Below are 21,678 nucleotides of genomic sequence, written 5' to 3' on the forward strand. Positions count from 1 at the left end.
GCTCTCTGGGTGCACAGACACGCAGCAAGCTCTAGAGCATCCTGTACATGAGCAGGATTTTTCTGTCTGGGTTTTTCACTTGCCTTGTCAGTCACAGCCCCGTTCAGACACCAACTGCACCTTGGCAAGAAAGCTCTGGCAAGGCTGGCCCAGCACTCCCCACTCCCCTTAAGCTGTGTGCACAGATCCAGCGTGAGCAATGTCCCTCCTGGCTGCCCTGCTCAGCCAAGGGGCACCTGCTGCAGGTGTGGTGCCTGCTGTGCCTCAGCCCCCAAATCCAACCCCAGGGACTCCTCGTGAGCAGGGCACGTCCAGGGACACCAACACACAAAGGGGACATGGTGCCACTTGGCAGTCAAGGCCCGGTGTCCAGGAGGCAAGAGAAGAAAAGCAGAAAAGCAAAATATCTCTGGATATTCTAGCAGCAGGAGCAATCCCTGGCTGAGTGATTTCCTGAGAAAGAGGAGATACCTTTGTGTTTTCTGCTCCTGGTTAGGTTTTGCTTTTTAAAAGCTGCTTTCTGGCACCAGGTGAGACTTCAGCAGTCCTAAAGCTCACAGGGATAAGCTCCATGAGACACCTCCAGGGAAAATTTACCAACTTTTGTGTGTTTTGGAGTCAGCCAACCATGGGATGTCTCTTGGTTCTGGCCAATGAAGAGAAACAAGCATTGCTTTCCAACCTTCTCCCCAGAAAGCACTCAAGATTTACAGAACAGAACTGCTTTGGACACAGCCCTGAGCACCCTGGGATAGTGGCAAGTGTCCCTGTCCAGGGCAGGGGTGGAACTGGATGAGCTTTAAGGTCCCTTCCCATCCAAACCACGCCACGATCCCTGTGACATGTTTCACCTCCTCCATGATCCCTGGTACATTCCACACCTCCTCCATGATCCTGGTTACTTCCCACACCTCCTCCATGATCCTGGTTACATCCCACAACTCCTCCATGATCCTGGTTACATCCCACACTTCCTCCATGATCCCCAATGCATCCTACAACTTCTCCATGATCCCTGGTACATCCCACAACTCCTCCATGATCCTGGTTACATCCCACAACTCCTCCATGATCCTGGTTACATCCCACACTTCCTCCATGATCCCCAATGCATCCTACAACTTCTCCATGATCCCTGGTACATCCCACAACTCCTCCATGATCCTGGTTACATCCCACAGCTCCTCCATGATCCTGGTTACATCCCACAGCTCCTCCATGATCCTGGTTACATCCCACGGATTATGCAGCCATGGAACAGGACACCTCAAACAGGAGCTTAACAAAGAAATGCTCAGTGCTGCAGAAAGGAAATTAGTGTATATACACATATATCTGTATTTATGTATCATTCCTGTGAAGGAGGAATGACACAGGACTAACATCTCCATCCCTGTCCTGTCCTCAGATAATACTCCAAACAATTAATTGCTCACTCTTGCATGTTGGGATAGAAATGGGATTCCCTCCCAGCAGGAGCTGCAGTAAAATCCAACAGTCCCTGAACACAGCCATAAGAAGCTCTCGTGTGCAGCAGCCCCATCTCCAGCAGGGCTCCTGTGGAAAGCTGTGGGCTCCAGCCTGACACTGGGACTGCAGGCAGAGCTCTGGACATGGATTCACACCTGGAATTGCCTGGGAAGCTCTCTGGGTGCACAGACACGCAGCAAGCTCTAGAGCATCCTGTACATGAGCAGGATTTTTCTGTCTGGGTTTTTCACTTGCCTTGTCAGTCACAGCCCCGTTCAGACACCAACTGCACCTTGGCAAGAAAGCTCTGGCAAGGCTGGCCCAGCACTCCCCACTCCCCTTAAGCTGTGTGCACAGATCCAGCGTGAGCAATGTCCCTCCTGGCTGCCCTGCTCAGCCAAGGGGCACCTGCTGCAGGTGTGGTGCCTGCTGTGCCTCAGCCCCCAAATCCAACCCCAGGGACTCCTCGTGAGCAGGGCACGTCCAGGGACACCAACACACAAAGGGGACATGGTGCCACTTGGCAGTCAAGGCCCGGTGTCCAGGAGGCAAGAGAAGAAAAGCAGAAAAGCAAAATATCTCTGGATATTCTAGCAGCAGGAGCAATCCCTGGCTGAGTGATTTCCTGAGAAAGAGGAGATACCTTTGTGTTTTCTGCTCCTGGTTAGGTTTTGCTTTTTAAAAGCTGCTTTCTGGCACCAGGTGAGACTTCAGCAGTCCTAAAGCTCACAGGGATAAGCTCCATGAGACACCTCCAGGGAAAATTTACCAACTTTTGTGTGTTTTGGAGTCAGCCAACCATGGGATGTCTCTTGGTTCTGGCCAATGAAGAGAAACAAGCATTGCTTTCCAACCTTCTCCCCAGAAAGCACTCAAGATTTACAGAACAGAACTGCTTTGGACACAGCCCTGAGCACCCTGGGATAGTGGCAGGTGTCCCTGTCCAGGGCAGGGGTGGAACTGGATGAGCTTTAAGGTCCCTTCCCATCCAAACCATGCCACGATCCCTGTCACATGTTTCACCTCCTCCATGACCCCTGGTACATTCCACACCTCCTCCATGATCCTGGTTACTTCCCACACCTCCTCCATGATCCTGGTTACATCCCACACTTCCTCCATGATCCCCAATGCATCCTACAACTTCTCCATGATCCCTGGTACATCCCACAACTCCTCCATGATCCTGGTTACATCCCACCCCTGCTTTGGCTTTACTACACCCAAGAGCTTTGCTGTGTTTCAGAGAGGAGGGAACAAGAACTGCTTGCCCCATTTGACATCCAGGGCCAGCACAGATTTAGACAGTCCCATAATAATTTTTCTGCTCAGGTTCCTATTCCTTTCCTAACAATTCCTACTATTTCATTTGGTTTGTAAGATCTTGCATTTTCCAAAGACCTGCATCTTCCAACTTCAATCTCTCAGGGCCATGCCAAGTCCCAGGTCAGAGACCACGGCTATATCACAGAGACTGGCAGAGCTGCATTTCCCTGTGGAATCCGTTCAACTCCACTGCCATTTCACCACCTGGATGTTCCTTACATCACAAGGTGTTCCCAAAGTTCTTCACCAGCACCATTTGTTTCCACAATCCCAAAGAACTCAGACCACCCCAAATTCCCTTTTCCACACTCAGCAGTGCAGACTTAGCTCCACAGATAAAAACAACACCTACTCCCCCTCTAAATGCCTATGAAACCATGAATTAATTCCCATTTTCCTGCAGGAGGGAATTCAGTCTGACTCCCAGCCCAGTGTTTGAGGCTCTTAGTGAGTGACACTGTCAGAAGGGCTCTGGGGAAAGAAGGGCAACAACATCCTGCAAAAGGTTCTCCATAGCAGAGTGTGGCTTTTTCCACACAGAATACACATAGATGGATTCAATCACCTACCAACACTGTATTTTAATTTTTTGTCATTTTAACAGTTCCAGACATCAGATTAACTCACCCACATTTTCCCAGGTCTCCTCCAAAAGGCTTCTAAAACCCTCAAGTCACACTGACCAAAACTCCTTAGTCTGAATTTTTCCAGTCTGCTGATTTAGGTGCTAGGTTACACAGCACTCTTGGGAACTCAGGATTTCACACTTCAGCTCCTCAAGAAATGTGGAGTGAAGACCATCTGCTCCCAATGATTCCTCACTGTTCACTTCAGGGGTTTGCTCTGAAATAGATTTTACTAACACTGCAAGTTCAGGTACAGCCTCTCTCCAGCTCCCTCTATTTGAAAAGATAAAATACAATTTAAGACAGAAGTTTTCAATTTTGCAGAGAACACAGACAGCAGGAATTCACTTTTCTGCTTCAGGCCATCTTCTCACCCCTTTCTCCTCACACTCCATCATGTGCTGACCCTGTGCTGTCCCTGGCAGATGTCCCAGCTCTGACAGGCTTGGAAAAAACTATCACAAGATTTGTATGTTATTAGCAAATGATTGAAAGTTTTGTATTAATTTACTTGCAAATAAACAGGAGAATAATAATTCCTTTCCCTTGTCCTTAGGAGCTCTCTGTGGAGGTTTGGAGCTGGGTTTTTTCCTCTTTCCAGGTAACTTTTCACTGGTGTTGGGTGCTCACTGTGAACACAAACACCACGTGCCCAGTATTTGTTTAACCTCTTTGGCTGTGCCTTTGCTTTGTGTTTGTAATAACCTTCCCCAAGCTATTTTATTCTTAGTTAACTTCTGTTACACAGATCCCCCTCTACAAAACTAAATGTTGATGGTAGTGATGGATGCCACCACCCAGGAATGGCCATCAGTTTACAGCGCTAATACCCTGATAAATTTTGGGTTTGAGCCTGGATTCCCCATGTTTTCCATGACTACAAGGCCATTACCTCTGCTGTGGGGTTGGGAGCATTGATGTTGATGAGGCCTGGGCAGGGAGGAACCCTCAGTGCCAAGATGGTCATGAGCCCCATCAGAACAGAGGAGTGGGGGAAGCTGGGGCTGGAGAACCTCTGTGCCCATACTGATGCCTTGAGAAGGCTGAGCTAGAACCAAACTAGACAGAGCCAAAGAATAAAGCAGGGGTTTATTAGAATGACTCAACAGAGCCACCTTGGGCAGCACAAGAGCCCAGCCAGGGCTACACCTAAGATGAACCAAAATGGACCACAGGTCATGGGGTCTCATACTTTTACATATTCTGGTCCATTTGCATATTGCAGTTAATTGTCCAGTTATAGCTTTAGCCCATGAGATCCCATCCTGCTTGTTTTCCTCTCTTCATTCTACCACTGTTTATGCTCTTGGGGCTGAGATCTGGATCATTTGTCCTTGGTCCCCAGCTAGAGCAGGAATTGTTTTGTCTCCCTGCTCTGTGCAGAGAGCTCCCCCTCCCCTAACATGAAGCCCAGACCCACACCCTAAATCTGAAAAATAGAAAAGCTAAAGCTGAGGCATCAACACAAACACACACAAGCCCCCTCCCCTTTGCCCGTATGGCCATGGAAGGGCTGCTCCTGGGGCACAAGCACACCTGGGCCCCCCCAGAGGTGCAGGGCAGGTGTTGAACAGCAGAAGGAATTCCTGCATGCCTCAGGATGATGGACACCAGGTGGGTGCTGCTCTGACCCACAGAACCCCACGGATCAGGGCTGTAAGATGGAATCCCCACCCAGTCTGAGCTCAGGGGAAGATGTGCTACAGCTCCCTCAGCTATTCCCTGCAGAGATTAAACACTGATTTTTGTACAAGATTAGTGAAAATCTGCTTCCATAACACTTTGCAGTGGTATTGAGCAACAGGACTGGAAACAATGGGCATAAAAATTAAATCACAAGATCCACCTCACAGAGAGAAAGAGCTGCTTTCCATGAGGGTGGCAGAACCCTGCAAGAGCTGCTCAGGGGGGTGTGGAGTCTCCCATGTCTGGGAGACATCCCAAACTCACCCGGATGACCCTGAATGGACTGCATGGTCTCCAGATGGTCCCTTCCAATCTCAACTGCTCTGTGAGTCTGCCTCAAGAGTATTTGGCCCCAGCAGTGAGCGTCTGTCCCGCACTAACCTAAATTGTGATGTTTTGCCCACAACAGGGTGACACACAAGTGAAAACTCAAACCACTTGTGGACTGAAGAGGTACAAATGTACAGATTCCCGTTTCCTTCTGTGGGAGAGTTTTGGCCTCGATACCTTTTGCACTTGTCACCTCCCCTCCAGTGCCCCCAGTAAAACCCCTCCATGTCCAAAGACACCAAAGATTTATTTCCTTCTTGCTCAGACTGAGCCCACCTTCTGTGGGAGGATATCTCCCAAAACCTGTGGAGGGGAGGCATGGGCTGGGATTAACCTGCTGCTCTCAGGGTGACCTCCCCAGTGAAGGAGGAACTCAGACAAAGAACAGATGACAAAAGAGATTTCTATATGGAAATGAGTTCACCAGATGACATGGAAAAGCTTATCAACTGTAATAAACCAGAGCAGAGCTCACTCCATGCTTATCCGAGGGTATTACTGATTATCATTCGAAGCGAGCCCTCCACGCAACTTCTCGGGTGATTTTTAGAAGTAAAAACCTTAATCTAGGCATCAATAATGTAAAACTGTTACATTCATTATTCCTCTGTTTTACTAAGCTCTCCTTCCCCAGCCCTTCTAGGAGAAATCTCGCCTGTTTGACCCTGAGTCTACTCCAAGTACCATGGAAACATCTGAATAACAAGAACGCTCATCAAAATTTAAACTTCTTACAGCACTGCCAAAGGCAATGAAATTTTTATTGAATTCCAGAGCCCTCATTTTCCACACAATGCTGAGCTGGAGAAGAGGCCTCAGACAGCCCTGAGCACGACAAGCCCAGAGCCTTTGGGGCCTTGTTTCCCATTTCCAGCTATTTCCAGGCAAAACCCTCGATCCCAGTTCCCACCACGCTGCCTCTGGTGTCTCTTTAGATGCCTCCTGCTCCCTCCAAACAAATTCCCAGCAGGAATCCTCCATCTACCCTGGGACTATTTGGTGGGAGGATCTGCAGCACTGCTGCAATCACTGGGACCAATACAGCGTCATTTCAGGATTTAGGGGTGTTAATTCCGGATATATGTGGTGGATATAGGGCCAAGTCCTTCCCTCCATCCAGAACGACACCCAAACCACCTCGGTAAGAATTGCTTTATAACTGGAATTTGGAATATGGCACATTTCCCACTTTTATTTTCTTCCTTGAGTCTTTCAAAAACTCAAATCCTAAATTTACAACTGTTCAAATAATTTTGATGTGTGAAGATTAAAAAATAAGAAGAAAACCGTTGACTTTGTCCAAGATGTCAGGGAGATGCCTGGAGAGCAGAGAGGGACTGCAAAGGCACCAGGGAGAGGGAATGATGTGACAGTGGCCTGGAAGCCCAGGTGCCCTCCCCAGCCCTGCCCCTCTGATAGGATTGGGTGGACATTTATGGAGCAAATCCCATATTTGAGAGTGACTGTGACCCCTCAGCCTCTTCTCCAGGGCAGTCACAGCTCTGAAGGGACAGATTACGGGAGGCATATTCTGAAAAATCAATGCTGAAGTGTCTCACACTGGGCACTAAAACAGCTGGATACATTTCCTCTTAATTTTTCTGTGTCCCAGTCAATTTTTTAAATGGATTCAATGCCACTTCATTTCAGCAGAGAGCAAAAATACATTCATTAGTGGTTATGAATGATTCAGGTGCCATGGAGCTGAATACCAAAACAGGAATAAATATGGATTTGAACCAAGCAGTATAAATAAATCATGGGACTATCCCCTGAACAACGAAAAATAGCAAATATTGAATATTTTCTCAATAAAGTAGCACTGTGAAGTTTGTGCAGTGCACAAGGCAGTGAGATCCTGGGGAGAAACAGCAGGAGAACACGTATTTAAGAATTTCCTAACTCCATCCCATAAAAAGGGGAAAGAGGACGTGACAAATTAAAGACAGCAAACCTTGACATCCCATATCTTTGAATATTTCCCAGTGCAGCCCTCACAGTAAGGGGGTTCATTTGTGTGCTGAAACTGAGGAGCTCCAAAGGCCAGGAAGGACACACATTTTAAGATTATTTCAAATATTAAGCTGTTTGTTCACTGAATACAGATTGCCTCAGATCATTTGGGGAAAAGACAAACTAGGGCTGGGAACAGTAAAAATAATTTATGGGATCATGTTCACCAGTAGCTGCTGCTGGATCTAGGCACATCCTGGCACTACAAAAAATAGCTTTTCCCTGATCAAGTTCAAAAGAAAATATAGAGAGTTACTGCTTTTCCATGTTTTTGTCTTGTAGTGACACAAATTCTGCAGGCTGGCTTTCCACATCAATTTCAATTCCTTTCCAGCTCAGTGAATGCAGGCCCATCTTCACATCAAAGACCCTTCTAATTTACAAATCCCAAAAATAACTTTAATTACAACCCACTTCAATAACAGCTTCCGTGTAAGGAACCAGCAAACAAGACTCTGCAGCCTGAACAGAAACAACTCCAAGGACTCAATAAAGGCCTAGATAAACATGCCTGGCATAGTGGGGGAATAAGGGAGGACTGGCTCAGCCTTTCCCATGAAAGCTGGGAAAAGAAAAGCCAAATAAATTTAACAGATTGGCACAAAATAAAGAAAAAAGGTGCTGTTCTTCTCAGAGCCATGGGATGAGGGGGATACAAAATGTTTACATGGAGTGAGAGAGGAAAATGGAATAACAGAAAAGAAATCTATGGGGGATTGATAAATAATGGAGAAACCACAGAGGAGACCCCAGTCTGCCTGGAGAACAGGACATTACTCAGGGGAAATAACAACTATTGCCATCCTTTACTTAAATCCCCTCAGCCATCTGCCTCTGGACACTGCCAGAACGTGGGATCCTGCAGTATTCCCTGTCTGGGACCAGAGCTGCCACCCCTGCCTGGCTGTCACCATCCAGCAGGAGCTCCTGGGAACTCTACCAAAAGAGATTCTCATTTCTCTTTTATATCTTTTTATCTTCAAATGGATTCTAACCACTGAGGTACAGAAAGATACAAAATAAACTTGGAGCAATCTTTGTAAACTGTGCCATAACTGCACAAAATCTTCCAATTAATCTTCCAGCTTTCCAGAATTACTGAGGGTGGAATCTGAGGCTGTTTCTTCTCACACTGCACAGGTACAAATTTGCCTTTACAGTCTCTTATGTTGAAACCTGGCCCAGCACATGAGGCCAGTGAGAGCAGCAGGAATTGAGAACAGGAATTCAGGAAAGCACAGACCCCAGTAATACCCTTTATTCTTAAACAAAATCCAGTCATTTGGGTACAGGTAAAGAAATTGAGACAGGTATTACGGATCAGGTGCACACCTCAAATCCAAGGAAGCTTTTAATATTTAAAGTTTGTGATATTCTTGAGAAGGATTTTTCTCTCAAAGAGAGACTGCAGAGCATTCACACATTTAAACTACAAATTAGTAACAGGTAATAGATTAGGAAGTTCCAGGAGTCTTCAGTACTCAGATTTTAAATTAGTAAATTAAACTGTGACTACTTCAACAGAGGCAAAGGAGCCTCCCTATAAAAACACTGGTCAATAATTCTAACAGACTATCTTAGAACAGCATTTTTGGCAAGGTGGTACAAAAATGGATCCCTACAAGGGACAGATGGTCTTCCAAATGACATTTTACCCATCTGAGCTGTTCCATGCAAACCAAAGAATCCTTTAGGTTGGAAATTACCTCAAGATCATTGAGTCCCACCATTACCCCAGCACTGCCCGATCCATCATTAAACCACGGCCCAAGTGCCACATCCAGAATTCAAATATCCCCTTTAATCCCCAAGATTTTCCTGCACTTCAAAGAATTTTCTCTTTTCCTTGGAAAACAACAACAATTACAGTCAACAATTACAACCCCATGTGAAACTAAAGAAGCCAAGTTCCAGTTTTCCAACAGAACCAGCTTAACATTTGAACACACAGTCCTTTACCCAAGTACTCCAAGCGCTGATTTAACATCACTGTGGTTGATGTGAGGATGCAGAGCTCTGCTAACAGCATCAGCAGTCCATGGAAACCCTTTGGAGGCTCCATAAAAGCTTTTTTCATTGCTCCAGCACTTGCTTACACCCAGGGGAATTTTACACGAGTTCCCAGGTCCATTGTGGAAACCCTCACTTCTCCTGTGTGTCTGCCTGGACCATCCCACTGCAATGTGAGCAGCAGCAGGGAGATCAGCAGCTCTGCAATCACTCCTCTCATGGTTAATCACACTAATGATCGTTTAAGCAAATTAGCAGAGCAAGAAGCATGCACCGTGCAGACTGAGTGACTGGGAGCAAAAGCACAGCCAGTGCCAAGGACAGAGCCAAAGCTGCTCCAGCCCCAGAAATCTGAGCCTCTGGAACTGAGCCTCCTCCCCAGCCCCACAAAGCCTCCAGTGGCTCTTTTCCTTTCCCACTCCATGCAAATTCCCAGAGAGCAAAGCAAAGTTTCAGCTAATTATTTAAAGCACAATGATTTGAGCATTATGGTTTCTTCTGAAGCCAAGAGAACATACCAGGATGGTGGTAATGAACTCTTATTTTTCTACTATCTTCCCACTGGAAGCACCTTCCTAAAATACAGTTTCTTCTCTATGTGGCATCTTATCATGTGCTACAGGAAACAGGCAAAAGATAAACACTATAAATCAGAGCTACGTTAGTGTTGACATCGTCAGTAAACAAACTTATTAATTATGGATGTACTGGGAAAGCTGAAAAAATTATCTGCCCAAAGGGGAAAGGAAAGGCAAAATTATATTTTAAAGATTCTCCAAAGCATGGCACACAGCTTATAGTAAATCATTAGAATTTAGTGAAATGTTTGTTCTGCAGCCCTGACTCAGCTCTGAGCTGTGAGCTGCTATAAACTCACCTCAAAAGAGACTTTCAGTACAGAAAAGTGACATATTTGAAGTTCTGCTTCAGCTTCTTTGGTTCCTCCCTGTGCACAAAGCCTCCTTGGGCTCCCTGGCCAACAGCAGCTCCATCCCTGTCACAGAGCCATGGGCTGGTGGGGGCCAGTTCCAACCCCTCAGAGCCCTGTCCAGCCTGGCCTTGGGCACTGCCAGGGACCCAGGGGCAGCCACAGCTGCTTTGGGCACCCTGTGCCAGGGCCTGCCCACCCTCACAGAGAAGCTGTGGGCCACAATTCCTCAACCCACCCAGCGGCACACACACCAAATCCATGACTCTCCAGAGGCTGGGATCACCAGGCCAGGGTCTGATGCTTTGCACAAGCCCAGGCAGATGACTCCACTGCTCTTCCCTCACTCACCTCATTTCCCTCTGTGCCTTCCTGCAGTTTCAGCAGGATCTGTTCCATGACCCTGCTGGGCACTGAGGTGGCACTGACTGTGCTTCCCAGGGCCCTTCATGAACATTATTCCCTGAGCTGTTCCATGCAAACCAAAGAATCCTTTAGGTTGGAAATTACCTCAAGATCATTGAGTCCCACCATTACCCCAGCACTGCCCGATCCATCATTAAACCACGGCCCAAGTGCCACATCCAGAATTCAAATATCCCCTTTAATCCCCAAGATTTTCCTGCACTTCAAAGAATTTTCTCTTTTCCTTGGAAAACAACAGTCAACAATTACAACCCAATGTGAAACTAAAGAAGCCAAGTTCCAGTTTTCCAACAGAACCAGCTTAACATTTGAACACACAGTCCTTTACCCAAGTACTCCAAGCGCTGATTTAACATCACTGTGGTTGATGTGAGGATGCAGAGCTCTGCTAACAGCATCAGCAGTCCATGGAAACCCTTTGGAGGCTCCATAAAAGCTTTTTTCATTGCTCCAGCACTTGCTTACACCCAGGGGAATTTTACACGAGTTCCCAGGTCCATTGTGGAAACCCTCACTTCTCCTGTGTGTCTGCCTGGACCATCCCACTGCAGTGTGAGCAGCAGCAGGGAGATCAGCAGCTCTGCAATCACTCCTCTCATGGTTAATCACACTAATGATCGTTTAAGCAAATTAGCAGAGCAAGAAGCATGCACCGTGCAGACTGAGTGACTGGGAGCAAAAGCACAGCCAGTGCCAAGGACAGAGCCAAAGCTGCTCCAGCCCCAGAAATCTGAGCCTCTGGAACTGAGCCTCCTCCCCAGCCCCACAAAGCCTCCAGTGGCTCTTTTCCTTTCCCACTCCATGCAAATTCCCAGAGAGCAAAGCAAAGTTTCAGCTAATTATTTAAAGCACAATGATTTGAGCATTATGGTTTCTTCTGAAGCCAAGAGAACATACCAGGATGGTGGTAATGAACTCTTATTTTTCTACTATCTTCCCACTGGAAGCACCTTCCTAAAATACAGTTTCTTCTCTATGTGGCATCTTATCATGTGCTACAGGAAACAGGCAAAAGATAAACACTATAAATCAGAGCTACGTTAGTGTTGACATTGTCAGTAAACAAACTTATTAATTATGGATGTACTGGGAAAGCTGAAAAAATTATCTGCCCAAAGGGGAAAGGAAAGGCAAAATTATATTTTAAAGATTCTCCAAAGCATGGCACACAGCTTATAGTAAATCATTAGAATTTAGTGAAATGTTTGTTCTGCAGCCCTGACTCAGCTCTGAGCTGTGAGCTGCTATAAACTCACCTCAAAAGAGACTTTCAGTACAGAAAAGTGACATATTTGAAGTTCTGCTTCAGCTTCTTTGGTTCCTCCCTGTGCACAAAGCCTCCTTGGGCTCCCTGGCCAACAGCAGCTCCATCCCTGTCACAGAGCCATGGGCTGGTGGGGGCCAGTTCCAACCCCTCAGAGCCCTGTCCAGCCTGGCCTTGGGCACTGCCAGGGACCCAGGGGCAGCCACAGCTGCTTTGGGCACCCTGTGCCAGGGCCTGCCCACCCTCACAGAGAAGCTGTGGGCCACAATTCCTCAACCCACCCAGCGGCACACACACCAAATCCATGACTCTCCAGAGGCTGGGATCACCAGGCCAGGGTCTGATGCTTTGCACAAGCCCAGGCAGATGACTCCACTGCTCTTCCCTCACTCACCTCATTTCCCTCTGTGCCTTCCTGCAGTTTCAGCAGGATCTGTTCCATGACCCTGCTGGGCACTGAGGTGGCACTGACTGTGCTTCCCAGGGCCCTTCATGAACATTATTCCACCAGGATAAACAACAATAATTGGAGGTTGGAGCTCCAAAACACTACAGAGCTCATTGAGTTACAGAACACAAAGCAGAATTATTTCCAAAGGCTGCCAAAACTGTTGCACCTCCTTCAAGTCCCATTCCACTCTGCCACATTGCTATGGAAAAAACACATTGTCCTGCCTAAGGGACCTGCTCCTTGGCCTTGCTGATCCAGCTCCTGACAGACAAGCAGCAGTTTTTGGGAAGCTTTTGCAACTTGCATGCAATAAAAAAAGAAATTCCAAGCAATCCTACATTTTGTGCATTAACCTGTCAGTAATGGGGGGGCTCCAGGGGGCCTTTAAATACTGTAACTCAGGACAAGCACAAACCCTCTTTTATTCACATTGTGTTACAGAACCAAGTGCTTTACTGAAGCTAAAACCATCTGATGTGAGAGACACACAACCTGGGGAGTGGCACTTCCAGAGCACAGGGTGCTTTGAGGTACCACAGTACAGCAATTTATATCCTCACCTGCAAAGTGCTTCATTTCATGTTATACTCAGACTGCATTTCAGCTCCTAAGGATGTGAAAATAGAGATCACAGATGCAACCTTTGAGTTAGCACTTGAAAACAAACAAGACCAGCAGAGCTGCCAGGATTTGGGACTGGTTAGAAAAATATTCAATATAAAAATAATGTTCTGCCCTTCATTAACCATTAACCAGCCCACTTTGAGCCTGGTTTCCTTTTGTGAGTATCTTAGATCCTGTTCCCATTTCCCTCCAGGCCTGCCCCCAGCACCCCTTGGGGAGCAAACACCTTTATTAGGCAGCTCATATCTGCCTCCAAGGCTTCCCCTCTCCTCCAGAGCACTGGAAGTGTTTAACTTCCACTGGCATCACAACCAAACCCTGTTTACTCCAGGAACCCAAACTCCACCGTGGTTTTCCTTTAAATTATTCTCCTCACGAAGACAAACTAATTAACTGCAAGACTACGTAGGGAATCAGCCACACAGATAAGAGCCCTCCTTCCCTCCCACAAATTACTGCATTGTTTCATCTCTGCAACTTTGGGAGAAACTTCCCTGCCAAGGACTAGAGCTTGGATAATGAGACATCCAGTAATGGCAATAATCTGGCTCCCATTAGAGAAATCAATTATCTGCTGGATGAGAGTCAGCTTAACCATCATAAAAATTTAACTTGAAAGAAAGTATATGTTCACTTTATGGTATGGACTCTCTCTCAAGACTGATTGATGCGTGGTGTTCCTCAGCGTTTCCACTTTAACATCACCCTCAGTTTTCATCACAAAATTTGATGGTGTGAAAACAGTGCAAAAGTTTCTGCTGAACTAAAAAAAAATTAAATCCCATAAATTCAAAAATTAAACTGGGAGCTTGATTCACCCAATTAAAATGGAAGGATGACCCTGATGCACAGAGAAAAGTACTCACCATTTAGGGCACAACTCCTATAAAAAGAGTCTCACTTGGAGGCAAAAGGCATTTTAATGAGCTGCTTAGTTCACACATTCACATTTCTTGGAAGTCTCTGGCATGTGCAACTTAAAAATTACTACTGAATCTTTCAGCTTTTAGTTTGCAATTGAAATTCTGTCATCTCCTTTTGATGGGGAGTAAAAGCAGTATTAAAACCCCTATAGCTTATCTCTAGTACATACATCTACAGCGTCCTTGAATCCTTAAAAGCATCCAGAGCACTTGGGACTATGAGCCAGCTGGGCTTACCTTTCCTACAGCATTGTATGAAAAACACACTGCAAAAAGAGTAAATCCTGGGCTGGGCAAAGCCTGTTCCAAACTAAAAACCCCATCCCTAAATATAAACCTTGGGCAAAACCCTGCATTTTCTGTAACTCCCTGTCTAGGCCAAAGGCAAAGCCTCAGCTTACTGTTTGAAAAGCCATTTTGGGGGAAAAGGATTTCTGTCTCTAAAGCAGCAGCTGGTTCAAACCCCTGTTAATATGATCCTCATTTATTTGAAACTCTGCCTGAAAGAGAAAGCAGCCTTTACAATTCCCTCAGTTCAATATCAGTTTCGACATTGTAGATATTTAAGACACTGCTGCTTAATTTAGTAACATTTTCATTATCCCCAAGGATCCCTCAAGAACATTTACAAGGAAAACCATTTGTGTGAATTCTATGGGTTACTGATCATTTGGTTTTGTCTTTCTTAATGGGTTTTTTATAAATATATATATTTCACAAAGAGGTTTTTTTTTATCTTCCACATGTATCTCATCTCCCTGGCATGTGCACTTCTGGATCTTACCTCCCAAATCCACACACCATTCCATTATGGACACCCATCCCAAAGGATCTCATCCCTGTCCTCATTAACTCCTGCCCATTTGGGGGCTGTTTTGTAACTGTTTTTCAGTGCCTCAAAAATCCATTTGAAAGCTCTGCAGCACCTCTGTAACAAGAAGACAACTTTTCCAGATATAACCACACTTAGTGCAATCTTTGTAAACTGTGCCCTAACTGCACAAAAATCTTCTAATTAATCTTTCAGCTTTTCAGAATTACTGGAGGTGGAATCTGGGGCTGTTTCTTCCCACACTGCACAGGTACAAATTTTGTGTTTGCCTTTACAAATACAGGGAATTTGCCTTTACAATTAAAGGGAATTCCAGATGTTTCACGTACAAGAACCTCACGATTAAATGTTGTCAGGTCTTCGGAAAAGAGACTTTGGAAGAGGAAAAGCCTCCCTTGCAGCAGGATTATCTGGGGCCTGCACACCCCATGGTGCTGGGGATGGTCCATAGAGAGGGGTCACACATCATCCCTGTCCTCACCACCAGGATCATCCTGGGACCACCCCAGCCTCCTTTTGGCCACAGGGATCCATCCCACTGAGCAAGGCACACACAGCAGCTGCCCCTGCCCAGCCTGAGCCCAGGGAAAGTTGGAAAACATTCCCAGCCCTGAGCTGCTGAATGCCCCCCACCTGGAACACGGCAGCAGGCACAGATCATGGCCTTGCAGGGCTCTCCTGAGCTGCTCCTACAACACATTTCACTGCTCTCTGACACCACCACGGAATGTTAAACATCTGCACTGCTATCAGAGAATGCTCCTTGAAATTCCAGCAAAGCTCAATGGTGACTTTTGGAAATACAGCTTAAGAAAACAAATGTTGGTGCCCCCATTGAGAACCAAGGCAAGCTCTCTTCCACATGTCAAGGGCTGGACAAATGTTCCTCCTGGTCTTCGAAAACCATCCAGACAGAACAAAAACCACAAACTTACAACAGTCCAGCTAGAGAAATAGATTTAGACACTGAGCAGGAAAAGCAGAGGTTCTGCTGAGCCCAAGCCCTGTGGAACAGGAATCAGGTCACAGCCTTGAACACAGGAGTGGGAGCTTTGCATGATGCAAAGAACATCTTGGGGAAGTTTACCTTTAGCATTAAAAATTACACCTCTCCTGAAGATGGGCTTTTCTGGTGTCCAGGTACAATCTGAACAAGTGAAGTAGCCTTAAAATAGCACTGCCCTGTCCTTCCTCTCCCATGTCCCTGAATATCTGTTTAGAACTTTTCCACTAGCAACGTTTGCCTTGAATACAAATGCAAGAGGCAAAAACTCCCAGTGAGTTGAATCCACAAGTAAGGTGTGAACTCCATTCACATTAAACTACACCAAGGAGCAACAGTGAGGACTTTCAAAAAGCCTTTTCAGACAAACAGTGAAGCAGTGGTAGAGACCCAAATTCCAGGGAGTTCAGCTCACCCACCATCCATCCACACCAGACTCCTGGATTACCTGCCCTTGTTTGCATCACTACAGAAAAAAGGTCTCTAATTACTCATTACATTTTCAGGGCAAGAAAACTCCTATGAAGCCAAGGATTTTTTTTACTTCCAAGAGCTTCACCAAGCAGCACATTCTGAGACCCCCAAAAAGGACAATATTTTGTTCCCCATGTGAGCCTTTGACAAGTTCAGGTTCATGCAGAATCTCTTGAATCTCTAATTGAGGAGCAGCCCATTATCAAATACAGCACTGAGCTTAATTAGAGAGGGAAATCGATGAAGATCATCTAGAAGGTATGAGAGAGGTCTGAGCAATTTTCAGTGATGGTTCAAATTTCTTCCCTGGAATTGTTTTCAATAATAATGAAAGCTTAATGCAAAAATAACAGTCACCCAGACATATTACTCTGCTGCTGCAGGACTTAATGTGCTTTGCAAACAGCTACAATTTCTGGGGCAGGATGGCATCAGCTTTTATCAAAGCAGCTGCCCCAGAGAACCCTGGAAAACAAGCTCAGGGTTCTTCACATTCAGGCTCTTCCTTCTGCAGCTGTCCTGGTGTTGTTTTAAACAAAGTCTTGACTTGCCTCACATATCCTGGCACATTCTCATTTTATTTTAATAAAAAGTCATATGTTAATAGATGCATAACCACAGCTAGTTTTTAAGACAAAATCTTCAATTAAAAATTTAAAATAATTACAAGCCATGAGTAATCAAAGTACTAGAGACCTCAGCAAGGGCAAAGGCAGCAGGGAAATCAAGGTGAGGCAATCCAACCCCCCCAGAACACAGAAATCACTGTTTCCTGACACTGCAGGACCAACACTAAAAAATACCCTATTTTCTGCTGGAATAAGGCTTTGCCATTGCTGTAAGCCTTGTCAGCTCTACTGAAAATATTTCCAGCATTTCCTTCTAAAGCACAAAGTGGACAATTCCATCAAAACATTTCTGCATTTGGTTTTTTCCATACAATTTGCTCTGGCAGCACAAACGAGGCTGTGATCAGCCAGTTGCCACATGCAATCTCTGATTTATCACTACAGATACCCCAAAAGAAGCTTCTCTTGTTTTATTTTTAAATTTAGTTACATTAACACAGTGAGACATTTCATGCATAATACTTAAGATACACTATCAGACACTGAATGCTGTCCTACACAACTCAGAAGTTGACTTTCTGCTATTCCAAAAACTCACTGAAAGGCAATAGCAAGCAACAGCAAAGAGCAACTCTCACTCTTCTCCCACAAACACATGGACTTACTCATTTTAGAGGCTTCAAACTTGCCATGTCAATTTTACAGGAGAATGAAAATGGAAATTTTTTTTGGTTTATGATTTTTCTGGTTCATTATTAACTGCAGTAAATATTTCAACCGAGAGAGAAAGTCCCCCAAGCTGCAGGTTCCCACCCCGGCACCAAGGCAGGCCACAGGAAGCCCCTGTGGTGACCTCACTCAGCCCCAGCCTCTGCACAAACCCCCAGGGCACTGGGCACAGCCATAAATTTGAAATATTGCCCAGATGAAGGCTGAACTTGTGACCTTCCCAGTATTTAACTGCCACTCTGGCTCTTCCAGGCTGAGCAGATTAAATACAGTAACTACCTGTTTCCCCAGCTCTGCTGTCATCACTGCCCAATCTTATCTGAGGGAAATGTTACAGATTCTTTCATGCCTGGGGAGAGCAAAACAAATTTTTCCAGTGCTCTCAGTTCATTACAGGTGTTGTAAATAACCTGGCAGCAGCACCCACAGTGAGGGGAGAGCACTGTCACTACAGCCAAGACAGAGGTGACTTTTCAGGCTCCAAATTCTTGCCTCCACCATGGAAGTGTCCTGCCCCTGTTTGACCTGGACTGTGGTGACCTGTTGGATTAAGCTCTTTTCTGACCCAGAGATGGGGCAACTGAGAGTTGTTTTAAAAACTTTTATTCCATTTTCAGTCTCATGAGAAGGGTGAGACAATGCAGATGTTATAATTCATGCCATTGCAATCAGAAGCCAACTATTTTCTAATTGCATTATAAGTGTTTCTTGGCCTATCAGCTTTTCTCACACCATGCTGTAAATGCCTTAAAGCCAATCATCTAAAATTACCCTTTGTGGGTCCCATTACAATGCAACTTCCATAGTTCTAGTTCCCTAAAGTATCTGGTCTTATTTGCAAAGCCATCCTTTGAAACTTGTTCCTAGTTCCATTTCTCTCTCAACAATGTCTGTCCTATTCCATGGCATTTCTCAGTCAGCATTTCTTATCTCAAGGTTTGCATACAGATGCACACTGTGTGAGCCTTCTGTCAGGCTGTGAGAATTCCCTACAAATCCATTTCCCACAGTGACCTCTGCTTTGGCACCCCAGGAAAACTGAGGAGGTCCCTTTTCCACGTTCTGTGACGCTCTGGGTACAAAGCTGCCCATATTTTGTCCATTCAGTGTTTGGTCCTGCTCTAAGTGTGGGCAGGATTCAGCAGTGTCCAGCTTTAGGGGCTGACACTCTCTGAGCCACAGCTTTCCCTGGGACATTCCCTGCTCTCTCCCACATGAAGTAATTTCCCAGATGCACCAGGCAAAGGTTCAGTGTGTGACCAGTCCATCAAGTCTCCAGTTTGCAGATAGAATCACTGAATGGTTTGGGCTGGGAGGCACCTGACAGGTCATCACACCTACCCCCTGCCATGGCAGGGACACCTTCCACAAGTCCAGCTTGTGCCAAGCCCTGTGCAACCTGGCCTGGAACACTTCCAGGAATAGGGCAGCCAAAATTCCCTTCCAAATGTAAGGAAATCTCTTGACTCTACCTCCCAGATGCACAATGCACATAAAGAGACTGAGGACAGAAATTTGTGTAGAATTCTTCTGGACTCTTGGCTCCTTTCTAGTCAAGTTAAAGGCCATTTTCCTGATTCAGTCCTTCTGGAATGTATGTAGGGAAACAAATCCCAATCATTTTTTAAACCCAGCATTAGGGCAATAGAAGGCTCCTCTAGCACCTTTAATTTATGACACAGGGATTCAACTATTTTCAGGTATGTGAACTGGTGATATCCTTAAGTGTCACCAATAGGATCTGAGTAAGTGCACTGAAGGTACCACTTATCCCAACTGAAAATGGTGCCAAAAGTAACAGAAAGCACCCCAGGAGCTCCCAAGCCTGGTGGCTGTACAGTCCCACACAGGCTGGAATAAGCTTTCTCCAACCCCTCCCTCGTACCTTACACAAACCCAGGGTAAAACTCAGGTATTTTCCTGCCAGCTGAGCACAGCCCCAGTGTGACACACCTGAGGGCACCCTCCCCCCAGGGATGGCCAGGATTTCATCCCCACTGCCATGGAAGGAGAATTCCAGTGGCCAGCACCATACCAGAGACACTCATTTGCTCGCAGGGTTTTGTAACCTTGTCAGAGGACACATAAAAGCTGATCATGGAGCAAAGGGATCTTTAAGTGCATTCCTCTGAGTCCATGCACAAGTCAAACCTACAAGTGGATAAAGCAGGTTGTTTCTGCCTGAATTTCAGTCAGCCCATACCTGGCACTGCCAGGAAACCTCAGTCAAGAGGCAGCCACAGGAACACCTCTGAATTCCACTGCCAAGCAATGGCATCACCCCCTTGGCACAGAATTCCATGTCTAAACTGCCTTGAGGAAATTTTATTAGAAGGAAAAAGATTGGCTGCCTGAGCACAACCCCCAGCATGGAGTGAAACCTCTTAGAAAAAACAAGTGCTTCAAGGAGAGCTGCAGAAAAACACAGTACCCAAAAAATGAATTCCTTGTCTGAAATGCTGCCAGACTAATTTCTAAGAATGGCAGAAAGAACTTAAATTAAGCACAATCATGCTGTTATTAGATGGGGAGAGATGACAATTTCTTTGGTCTAGAAGAAAATGATCCAGGGATCAGGTAACAGTTATTCAAGCTATTCACCCCTGCACCAAAGTACAGTAATGCAGAAATACAATTACTCCCTGCAGTGACCTCTCAAGGAAAGTAGAATTAAGATTAGAACTAAGAAGTAAAAAAAGTTAAAAAAAAGGAAATGTCACTATCTGAAACGCACTCTGTAGAACCTTTAATATATTTTAATACTCAAGCATAAAGGATTTTCTTTCCAGTGCCAGGTATGTAACAAAATATCAGCATGCAAGGTCTGGCAGAACATTCTAAATCTTCACAATCAAATGAAGAAATCCTTTACAATGGCTCAGATAAGGAGCAAGAGTTGTCTGAGTTCACTTGCATCCCAGGTGACCTAGCTGGATGTCCTGCACTAAGGCTCCTCTCAGCTTTATCCACAACCTGCTTAATTGCATCATATCATTAACGTTATTAATTGCTGTCACTGCCCATAAAACACAAGATGAATTCTGTAAAATAGAGAGGCTGGAACTGAATTAAACACAGCACACATGAACTGTCTGAAGCCATCATAAAGTGTTCTGAAGCCTCAGGCTTGGAGGCATTTCCAAAGCCAGAACACCAAATCTTTATTCTTTTGGCCAAGATACAAGGTAAGAAAAATGTGAGGTTTTCTGCATGACCAGATAGAGCCTGAGCACTTCCTTTTTGTCAAAAAACCCTTCCTTTTGTTTATAGAAAACCCTTCATGTACGGATGTTCAGTGAATAAATTTCTCCCCTCAGAATAACTTTTTAGATCAACTTTGTAGCACCACAGTCCACAGTAAACCAAGCCAGGTAAGCTCTTACAAGGATCCTGCATATGCCATGAAACTCCAGAGAAAGAACTGGAAACCCCTACTAGGGTCCAATCAGTGAAAGAGATTTCCTCATGGAATATAAGAAAGGCAAGGAAGGCAAGCTTTTACCTGTATTTTTTCCCACTCCTTACTAAGTCTATTTTCTTTGATTACCCAGTCTGCTTTGTTTACTTTTTTATGTATAGTAAGATGCTTTCTAAAACTACATTATCAATATTTCAGTACTTTTTCTAGTAAAAATAGCTTTTAACAGTAAGAAAACAGTTACACACACAATAAACCAGCATATTACGAAATATCTCTGCTTTTATCTTCTCACAAGCTCGTTGAAAACAACAATGCATTTAAGGATTATGAAAAATGCACTAGAGATGTCCTTTCCAAAGACAGCCAGGGTGCAGTACCACAGGCTGACTTTCAGATGGGATCAGCCACACTGGCCTTGACCCACCTTCAAGTATGTGCCATCAACCACATTTAATACTATAGGAGCAAACAGAGCAGCTTTTAAGCACCCTCAGGCTGTATTATATAAGCACATTGCTCATTTGGCTATTTAGGAAATCATAAGCAGTTTGGATAATAAATCAGAGTAACAAT

General features: G+C 45.3%; 1 protein-coding gene across 5 annotated transcripts in view; it reads right to left on the reverse strand.

Moving 5' to 3' along the window:
• NEO1 (neogenin 1) overlaps positions 1 to 21,678 on the reverse strand; it is a 171,594-nt gene that overhangs the window by 69,451 nt on the left and 80,465 nt on the right. The window lies entirely within an intron of this gene.

Source organism: Onychostruthus taczanowskii, unplaced genomic scaffold, assembly GCF_017590055.1.
Source record: "Onychostruthus taczanowskii isolate IOZ18803 unplaced genomic scaffold, ASM1759005v1 scaffold6, whole genome shotgun sequence".
NCBI classification, from domain to species: Eukaryota; Metazoa; Chordata; class Aves; order Passeriformes; family Passeridae; genus Onychostruthus; species Onychostruthus taczanowskii.